The 10,778-nt window shown below is 43.5% G+C and overlaps 1 protein-coding gene across 1 annotated transcript in view; it reads left to right on the top strand.

Moving 5' to 3' along the window:
• LOC135399128 (chitinase-3-like protein 2) overlaps positions 1 to 10,778 on the top strand; it is a 49,911-nt gene that overhangs the window by 26,390 nt on the left and 12,743 nt on the right. The gene's annotated exons all lie outside the window — the stretch shown is intronic.

Raw genomic sequence — 10,778 nt, forward strand, 5'->3', positions numbered from 1 at the left:
TATTTTAAATACTTTTTCCGTAGAGTATTTAGTAACTTATTTTCAATATGTTTGCGCAGTATTTTGTACGAGTCTGGCCCATCCCTATTTATAACGCCTCAATATCTTTCATTTTCCTTCTAATCTACCTTATAAATTTACTACGCAATCTCCGAGGAAGCGCAGCGTGTCACACAGGCAAACAACGGGAGCCTTGTACACATTGTTTGGCTGAAACATTAAAAGCTGTCACCATATTTTCCCGTCGCCATAAAGGCCTGAATGGAACGGCGACCCCGTGGCGGTCGAAACCTTACTCCGGTCGTAGCCTAAAACCCTGACCCAAATGGATGCCGCCATTCATATTGGCGAAGGAGGGTCCTTGTAGTAAACGCGTGCGTAGTATACAGCCATTGAGGGGCAACCCTGGCCTGGCAACCCGGGGCCTCGTTGCCACGGAGACGCTGCCCGTTGTCTTGGCAACGGACACTCGCCGATCGAAGTCGACCGCCAAGCACTCAGGGTCGAAGACGTTGCGAACATCAACCTCGGACACCTTTGCGTGAAGAAGACACTTCCTTCCCCGACAGCGAAAGACGTTCCATTTTTGTGGTCTGTGTCAGAGAGAGGGGGCGTGGAGAGGGGGGTGAATTAATAAGCGATTAATTTATTTCAGGCTTAATGTCACGTGCTGGGCTCATGCTATATTTACACGTATCAGCTGTTTTCGCCTTTTCTCTTTCTGAATGCGAAAACGTTCGTGACGCATACTCGGTGGTTCATATTTTATAGTTTTCTTTTAAAGTTTTACAGCCTTTATGAGCTTACAAGTACTTACTGCCAAAGATTCTTCTTTTTTTTTTTTTGTTATTTGGAATGTGTACTTCCACGTATAAATCGTTCTGATGAAAGCTTTTCAATAACTACACACAATCACATCTGCGTGGAGAAATGGCGGGAGAATAATTCGTCAATCCAGTTCCTGACGTCCATGTGCGTTTATTCTCACGACTGCACAGCGAACGAGTGGAGATCGAGGCGCACGAGAGGACGATAGCGTGCGCGTATTCATATTGGAATAAATTATAATGTTACTATAAGCACGATGCACTCATTTAAAGAGGCATGCCGCGTAATTTGTGTTCTTCAACAATCGCGAATACTACCCCTTTTTTCGTTACGCAAAACTAAATGTAGTAAATTGTAGTAAACTAAAAAAGTAAAATTGTAAAAATAGTAAAATTGTGTAACTAATTGTAGTAAATGTTGCATTTCAATCACAAGCCATTTCGTAGCAGACGACAGCGCCGATATGGTGTCGTCTGTCAGCCACAAAATATTTCATAGCAGACGACAGTGGCGATGGTGTCTGCTGTTGGGGGAAAAACGCGGAACCGCACTTATGATTCATCGGTGTTGTTCCGCGCACGTTACGGCGCGAAGCCTTCGAATGTCTTTTTCTCTTGCTTTTTCCCATTGAGAAGCTCGACGGAAGAGCGTAGGTAGATAACTGTCACATACAGACAACTCTTGATGAGTAATCGATGAGGTCAACAGCACACGTCTATAGCTTGTTTCGTAGGAAAAGACCTGCTCATACAGCCCGGAGTCTAATGAACGCTGTCCGCCAGTCCCTTTGAGCTTGTTATTACGCGCAAACTGCAATCGCAGCGCGCGGGCATGTTGTCACGTGGTGTTTTCTTTTTATTTGTGTGTGTTTCGCGAGCTTTCTTTTACGGACAGGAAACGAAAAAAAAAAAAAATCGCCTTGTTAGAAACACCCCAGTCGTGTGTTCCCCATGGCATTCTACAGGTTTCCAGGTTATTATCTACTTAAATAAGTAGGCATAATGAAAGATAAATACTGATGCTTAGGATGTCGGCCTTCTACGCATAGATTCACACTGTTACGTGTCTGTAAATAAAAGATGTCCTCCGTTTGGAATTAACGTGATGATGATGATGATTGGAGAAAAGAAAATGGAGATGTGAGCCCGCTCACTAGCTGCGGGACAAGCTACTCCAGATCTAGTAAAGAAAAAAGAAAAGGAAAGAAACAGAAAAGGGAAGACGAGAGCTCTGCTAGAATTAACGTCTTATTATTTGAAGTAAGGTATTCCCCTTTTCCGTCAATAGGTTAATGTTTAATTGGTGCATGTTTGTTGCGTGTATTTACGCAAGAGAAATTGCTTACATTTTAAAGCACGTAAAGGATTTGGTAGATCGCATTGTTTCCTTCAGATGCGAACATTCACGAATACGTTCCATCGCCAGTAAGGAATCATTGCGGTAGAGTCTTCGGTCGAAGGGAGTATTCTGTACGAGAGGAATTTCATCCAGAGTACGACGATGGGGACATAGGACACTCAAAGTCATCGGGAGTGATTAGAGAGTTTTAGAATAGCGTTTGTTGGAAACATAAACGCGACGTAAACGCTATATCGGATGCCTGTTCGCACAGTCCATAGAATAGCGTTTCCGTGACGTAAGGCTGGTGGCTTGCGTCCGTCGCTTGCAGCACCGTTACGGTTAGAAGTGAAGACTTAAAAAAAGAATAAAAGAATAAAAACACAGAGGAATCACTTTTTCTAAGCATGCTTTGTTGTTCGTAATAAAAATACTATATGCTATCGCAAGGCAGCTCACGGTTTTCTTGTGAATTACTTGGCGACGTTTAGCAGACGACGGAATCCTCACGCCGTTTCTCGTCGGCCGCGAGAGCAACGCAGAGCCGCAAAACCAGCTTCGCGTGGCCCAGCAATTTTCAATAAAGAGCAAGCTCGCGCAAAACGCAAAAGCTGAGTTTTATCCAGGCAACCGCAAAAGCTACATGGCACAGACGGAGCCTTGTGTACCTGGCATTCCTTATTTCAATTACTACGATCTATTACTTGAATGTTTGGTCCGTGATTCGAATTTGATTCACTCGCGAAAATAATTGTTGTTGTTATTTAATTGACGAATATCACCGAGCCCAACGTCGATATGCTTGTTTAACACAGCATGAAAATATGGTTCGAAAGCGTGGACGTGTACCTACTGGCCCACATGATTATTGCATGGAGCCACTCAACTCCCACGGCGGGGATACCCCACCGTTACACAGATACACCGTGACATCAACAAACCCACACTGCAACCAACGTGAAGCAGACCTACACACGTGCTTCCTCCAAGCAAAAGCCACGGCACGCACCACGCAAGGACGGTTCACTCATCGGAAATGACTGAGCTGGCTCCTACGTAAATAAACCAACCAGCTATCGAATCTCTCACTCATGATATGGCCTACACGGGATTACTCGAAAGAGAATCGTCTGCAAACGAAAGTTTCTGCGAAATCACGCGCTTGCGAGTGAGTCATTCCAAAACCAGAAACGAAAAGAAACGGTGCCAGCGCGCTATTAGGAGGGATATTTTTTCGAAGACGTTCTCGGTAATGAGTGAGAAGAACGAAGAAAAAGAAGAGAGAGAGAGAAAAAAAGAGGCTCGATTGCAGTCGCCCTGGTGGAATTAATGAGCACGAGTGTTTCTCCGTTGAAGTGGCAGAAAATAAGGTTGCTTCATGTATTGCTCTGTCCAGAGAATCATTACGTCTGCAACGCTTTTCTTGCTGTTAGCCAGACTGGAAAGAGTGAAGGGGCAGGAGAACGTGTAAGGGGGTGAGGTGTACGTCCGTGAAATATTTAATTCATTACGTCGAATAAGCAGAATTTTGTTCCTTCCATATTGTAACTCTGGGCAGAAAAAAAAAAAAAAAAGAATGAGCCAACAATGTGACGTCCGCGTTCTTTTTTTATTTCTCTCTTTCAAAATGATGACCGGAATTGGTTATTAGCGCCCTGGGGAATATTTCGCAAATGTATAACACATTTTCCCGTCGTCGTGAAGCGGCCGGAAAATTATGGCATCGCACGCTGCTTCTTATTAATGTTTGCAGAAGCTCTGATAGCGCTCTCATTTTCCTTTCTGACAGCAACGAAAGATGGGAAAATATCCCAGATATATTACGCAGGCTAATAAAAAAAGGCGCAGAACAAGAGAGTGTATCGAATAAGCGTGAAATACAAGGCCCCAAAAGTAACCAGGACTCATTAAAGAGGCGCTTTTAGGATTTTTTTTTCGGGAAGAAAATATTACCTGCGCCACCCTAAGCTGCAAAGGATCATATTAGTGTACATCATATATATATATATACAAGCACATAAGAAAAGGTACATACGTACGTTCTGGATAGCGAGTTCAACGAGTAAATCGCAATCCTAATTTACAGATAAGTATCTGGATACCCTCAGTAACTGCTGTGACCCTTTCTATAGGGTTTTAGGGGGGGGGGGGGTAATTTAAGTCCTTCTGGACATTCGATGCATATTGCCCACAACTACCAGTCCCTTTCGGGAGTAAATCCATAGAAGTTTATGAGAATTTTAGGGAGTATTTGTAGCTCTGCGGAGTAAATTCAGAGCCATATGAGACTTATATGGGGAGTAATTGCAATCATGGGAAGCAGAAGCTGTAATTGGAAGTTACTCGACAAAAGGAACTCGTTACAAGTAGTCATGGAAGTGAACTTGAAGTTCCTAAGTTACTTTGGAGAAGTAACTCGTTATACTTTCAAGTTACTTGCTACCTAATATAGACTTTCTACGATGAAAGATGAAAGTCACTGAAAAGGTTAGCCCGCTGTAGGGATCGAACCCACATCTTCTGGATTACCAGCCTCAGAACATCAGTTTCTCTCTAGACTTTCTAGTTTAATGTCACAACGGGTGGTGCAAGACGTTTTGTAATATACTTTCAATGGGGCACCAAAATTTTACCGCTATTTGATATAACGAAAGAAGCTTACTGTTATGTGCTTCTGCAGGGTGGCGTTTGAAGATTTTGATTTCGTAATGAAATTATTCAACGCAGCACAAAGCAGGCATCGGAATTTTAGGTTTTACGGGTTGTTGTCCTATGGGCATATATTTTCGTAGGACCGCGCTAAGTGTGGCATCTTATTGTGCTACACAGTGACCATTATAAGTACACTGTTTGTTATTATGATGAACGCCGCCTGAGACTCCCAATATACGGCCAGAACACAATTTGTAGCGTTCACTAGGGCGCGGAATCAGCAGCGGAATTCATGACTGTCGTCTATTTAGAGAGGGAGGACACAGCTTGCGTTACTTCTAGACAGGAATATACCTATAAAAGGAACGAACTCCTCAAGAAGTTACTGGAGCTCAAAAGGAACGACAGGGTGAAAAGTTACAAAAAGAAAAAAGTAGCTTAGTTACAGCAACGAGTTGCCCCCACTCTGGTAATTGATTTTATTTTTTGTTTTGTTTTCCTACTGAGTGTAATGACTGAGTGATTTATTGATTTTATTTTTTACTTTGATAATTTTACTTTTTTATTTTATTATTTAGGCTGGACGAGAGAGAGGGAAATGCTCTAATAGATGGAGGCAACAGACGACCTTCACGTCAATACAAAAATCACACACATCAATATATAGAGGCTGCTCATATTTATCCGTTAGCTTTCTTTTTATAAAAAAGTTATAGGAGCAGCACATGAATGTCGTTTTTGCAGTTGAGTTATACGGCCATAAGGCTGACATCCTATCGAAGCGAGTGTGTAGCTACAAGATGACTATCACCCCAAATTCATTAATGAGCTCTTTAGTTAGGAGATTCCCAGCAAAAGCGAGATAGCAAATTGGGAGGCAATCCTCGTTGAAAGCCATTCTATTTCTATTTTTTTTTTAAATCCTGAAACATGCACGTGTTTTGAAATATCCATTGCCGAATTTTGCCGATCGGGAACGCATGGAGGACACCGCCAAGGTTGTACGTAACGCGTTACTAGTAATTGCGTTACTAGTAATGAATTACTTTTTTCAGTCATTTTTTAACGTAATCAATTAATTTTGTGAGCAAGTAATCTGATTACAATTTTCGGTAATCAATTACTGAGTAATCGATTACTTTTTTAACCATCTGCCAACAATGTCAATCCTTTTCAGCAAGCCAATGTGTTCTTCTGTTCCACAACGAGTTCGACTGATGCAATGACGCAGAGGTCACTGTGACGGCCGTCTCTAGTCCACACTTATTCCATGCAGACCACAGTAATATGATAATCCCTACAAACGCGACCTACTGGAGCAACAGTAAAATAGGTGACTGTATTGATAAATTGTGCGGGCTGAACATAACAATAGTAACAGAACGAAGCGGATGTTTCGACGCCTATACGGGCGTCCGTGTTGTGTACATATATATGTAAATGTGTATATAGATTTGTAATAAACGCGTGTATGTGTTTTGTATGTTGCTTTCAAATATATTTGTGAATTGCACTTACCATATATGTTGGTGTCTCATGTTAGAATGTGCAACAAGAGCTGCATGGATGCATTAACTACAGGCTTGTTGGCTTTGGTATGGCCCACAATATAAAAGTAACGGGAAAAGTAACGCGTTACATTTTTAATCGGTAACGTATTACAATTTTGACGAAGTAATTTGTAATCGTAAAGAATTACTTTTCGCACAGTAGTAACAGTAATTGTAATCAATCACGTACTTTTTTTCGAGTAACGTGTACAACTCTGGACACCGCTCATGCCACGTCTGCGGGCCGGAGCGATGCAAATGATTGGAGTAGGTGCTTGTCTGCCGGCCAGATCAACCGCTTTGCAGCCCAGATAAACGTCCGCCATAAGGTCATTTTTAACTGATGGAATGGCTTTCGGTAACATCTCATTACGGCCGAAAGTCTCATTACGACCAATAATCCAATAATGAGACATTGGCCGTAATGAGATACAATCTGGCTTTCGACGAGTATTGTCTCCCTCTGCTAACCGAAGCAGACGACAGAGCAGTGTCCCTCAAAGTTCCCATGCTGCTTTGCGTCGCGCGTATCTTTGCAAAATCGTCTATTACATTCATGTAGTTGTTGTCGTTGGGTAATTAGGCATCTTGTAGTTACATACTCTCTCCGAGAGGATGTCCGCCTGGCAGTAAAAGCCACCTGCAAAAACAAAATATTTTCTGCTCTCGTTGATTTTTTTTATGGGAGGGCCTCGATATTCCGGGTTGCGAAATTCCCGATTTCACGGTCTCGAAACAAAGAAAATGCTCGATTTCTTCATAAGATGACATGCCGTGTTTAAAAACAGGGCTCGTTTACAGGGCTCGCCGTCACAGTCCTGTTCTGTTCTATGTATGTAGTAGAAAACGATGAAGATCAATCAATAAATAAATAAATAAATAAATAATCCGACATCGCTATTTAACCACTCAAATCATTCACGTGTTCTGTCCAAGTCGTCTTAGCGAACGAAAGCCACATTTTAGCGGCCGTTAATTAGGCTCTAAGTTCGCTGTTGGCATTTTCCCGCGTGCGGCTGTACATTTTATATAGTCAGGTAACATTTATTTCCAGTAGCATATTTTGCAACGGGGATTTCGATCACTTTATTTCGAGGTATACCCAATTTTTACAACAAAACTGTAACGGACAAAAATGAACACCCTGTTTTCTAGCCATCGTCATCGAAATAAAGTTGTTGTCGTTCTGCAGTGCTATTCATATCACACGTCGAAAATCCACTTTCTGCGGTGTTTACATATTTAACTCGCCTTCCATTTGCCCTACATCATTATTCATCCTCTGTGCTAAGTATGAGACTGCCTTTCATTCTCTCTTGCTTGCACTCAATTAAATTGAACTTTGAAAGTCAACAACCGGTATATGTACAAAGGAAACGGAATATCCAGTGGAGAGAGAGAGAGAGAGAAAGAGAGAGGTAATTCTATGCACCGCCGCGAAACCTTCAGCGAACATTACGCAACGTGTTTTCGACGTGCTGTATCGTTTCAAAAGGAAAATGCAAATGAAGGACTGCGGCAGGCTGACACAGCTACAAGGTTGAAGTATTTTACAGGCACGTTCTCTGGCACGAGGGACGTTAAAGGGGCACAAAAAGTGCTTCTCTTGAAGGAATGGAAGATGGCGTTACGTCCCGATTGGGGACGTAAATGTTTTAAAACGTAAAAAAGGGAACAGGAGTACAGTAAAAGGAACAGCGTGTTGAGATTTCGGAGTAAAAGGAACACTTAAAAAAAATAAAAAAAGCCCCAGACTGATCAAACGTGGCGTCGTTCATGATCATAGATGTCTAGCGACTTAAAGACATTGTCGGGAGCACATTCCGCTACAAAAATAGTTGCGCTCGTACGCACCAGGGGGAGGCGTGCCGGGACTGAAACCGAAACGAATATCGGTTCGGTTACGGTTCAGTGCCAGAACTCTGAAAGCGGTTTGGGTTACGGTTACGGGATTCGCCGTTTTAATATTCGTGGTTACCGGTAACCAAACAGTCGAACCGGTATTTTTTTTTTTTTTTCGGTTTCCTCTAGGGTGGATGGATCTGCAGGCTGCGTGGATGTCGCAGAATGAGCTACAAAGTGCGAACGGGTAAAAATGGTCATATTTATCTGTTGCGCTCCGAAAGGGTGGTGCAGTGCCACCTGCCAGGTCGAAGAAAGAGTGAACTCTTTCTTCGACGTACTTTGGCCGTTTGCGACATTCCCCGTAAAGTAATTTCTTGCGGTCTCTACTATCTCGTGCACATTCATTTCGCTCGTGCTGCAACGAGCTACAAGGCAAGGAAAACTGCGTGCGTTCAGCGGTTAAGCAAACAGATGTGGAAACAAACAACGTGCAACACTTCGTATCCTTAATAATCACAATAATACAGTTCATAACTGATAAGGGACGTACGCAACACATGTCATACGATTTTTATGTCATCCGCTTATGGGTCCAAGCTCATAAGATGGTATGTTGTCTACACAACTTCTCAATGAAAAGCACGTGTCGAAGAAATCGACTTCAACGGAAGCACGTATCGCTAATCAGAGTTGTAAAGCGATACAAATATCGCATTCAAAGTTGTTCGCGTTCACGGTGCCGGTGGTGAATTGCGGTGCCGTTCCGGTTCTTGAAAAAAATTGGGTCCCAATCGGTTTTCGGTTCCGTTCCGGTTTCAGTCCCTGGCTATAGATGTGCTCGCTGGCATGCATGGTTGAATTTCGTACTTTTCCACGCAATGTATAGACAAGCATACGTTTTCTGAATTTTGAAATTTTCTTAGTTTTTTTTTTCTCGACTAGATCTGGAGTAGCTTGTCTCGCGGTGAGCGGGCTCACATCTCTATTTTTTTTTCTCCCCTCCCATGATCATCATCTGAACGGCGCCAGCCCTATTTAGAAGTTCAGCAAAAGAGGAAAGTTCAATGAGATGAAGAATCTACAAAGCAATGGCAATAACAATTTAAGCTATATACGGTGTGGATCAAGACCGCAGTCGACGAGATGATGTCATTTCTCATTGCCGCCCTAACATGTGTTACGCGCTTGTCAACGCGGGCAGACGCGTTCATTGTGCTTACAATCGCTTACCTTTAACAATCGATGATCAATCACTGGTTACACGTTCAGCAGTGCTCCAGCCGCCTTCATGCCGGAAATACAATGTAGTATTTCAGCGCAACGGCAGCCCATCGCGACAGGGACGTTTGAGTCATAGCCGGTGAGGGTGCATCCTTGCGACAAGCTTGCCTGAGAGGTAATGCCACGAATTAACTGTCTTCACCTAACGATTTTTAAATTTGCATTTCTTATGGGTCGATCTTGCACTCCCCTCACATGGCAGAGTGGGCTAAGGCGTCCGCCTGTTGGTGTTAGCAAAGGTCGTGCTGAAGACTGGGAGGTGGTGGGTTCGAATCCTACTACCGGCTGTGCTGTCTCAGGTTTTCCCTGGGTTTTCCGAAGCCTTTCCAGACGAATGTCGGCACAGCTGGTTCCCCCTTGAAGTCGGCCCAGGACGCATACTAACCCTCCTCTCCCCCACTCCTTCCTGCTGTACGTGCTCTCTCCATCTGTCCACATCTGTACGCCGCTCATAGCCAAAGACATTAAAAGGAAACAAAGAAACACAAAAGCACACAATTGGTGCCAATAGAGTTCGGAAATAACTTAATGTAATGTAAAGGCTTCCGTCGAAAGTATTGCCGTAGGAAGAGCGTTTCCGTCACGTAAGCCAGGACCAGGAGGGAACTTCCAGACTAGAAGTGGTGACGTACATTTTGTCCAACAGACCATAATTTAGGCGGTAGTTACGGTAACAGCGGCAAAAATGGCCGGCTCTCTCCAAACGGGTCGCTAGGTGTTGCTTGGTGGATCAATCAGTTGCTTTTGTCGTCTGCAAACGAATTCAACTGACTAATCATCTCTGTGTTACATTATCATTTTGTCAACACATTTATCAACACAAACAGCGAACACTGCGTAGTGTCGTGGGCGAAGGATAACTCAACTCGTTTTAACAGTGATGCGTCTCACGTCTGTAGTTCCTGAACCGGACGACACCTTGAAAACACAAGCAGCCGCAAAACCGAACCAACTCAACTCCGCTTTCAATATTTGAAACTAGCTCGTAAATCTCATCTCTCGCGCGCACTCAGTGTAAACATTTCCCGTAAACTTCCCACTCAGTGTTTCACACAGCAGACGGCGGGAGATGAAAGCGTATTTTTCGAGCAGACGACAGAACGCGCTCCCGTTCCCACGTCCCCGCTGGCTTTATCGTGAAATTTATCGATCTTCCCCTCGTCAATGGCGTGGCGAAAAAGCACTACGCCTACGAGTTTTCTGGGCACCGGAAACTGCACTCTTAAAACTGCAGCTACATCGGCCCGTGGGCGACGCGTGGGATGCCTTCGCTAAGATTGCTAT

Source organism: Ornithodoros turicata, chromosome 6 (genome assembly GCF_037126465.1).
Source record: "Ornithodoros turicata isolate Travis chromosome 6, ASM3712646v1, whole genome shotgun sequence".
NCBI lineage: Eukaryota > Metazoa > Arthropoda > Arachnida > Ixodida > Argasidae > Ornithodoros > Ornithodoros turicata.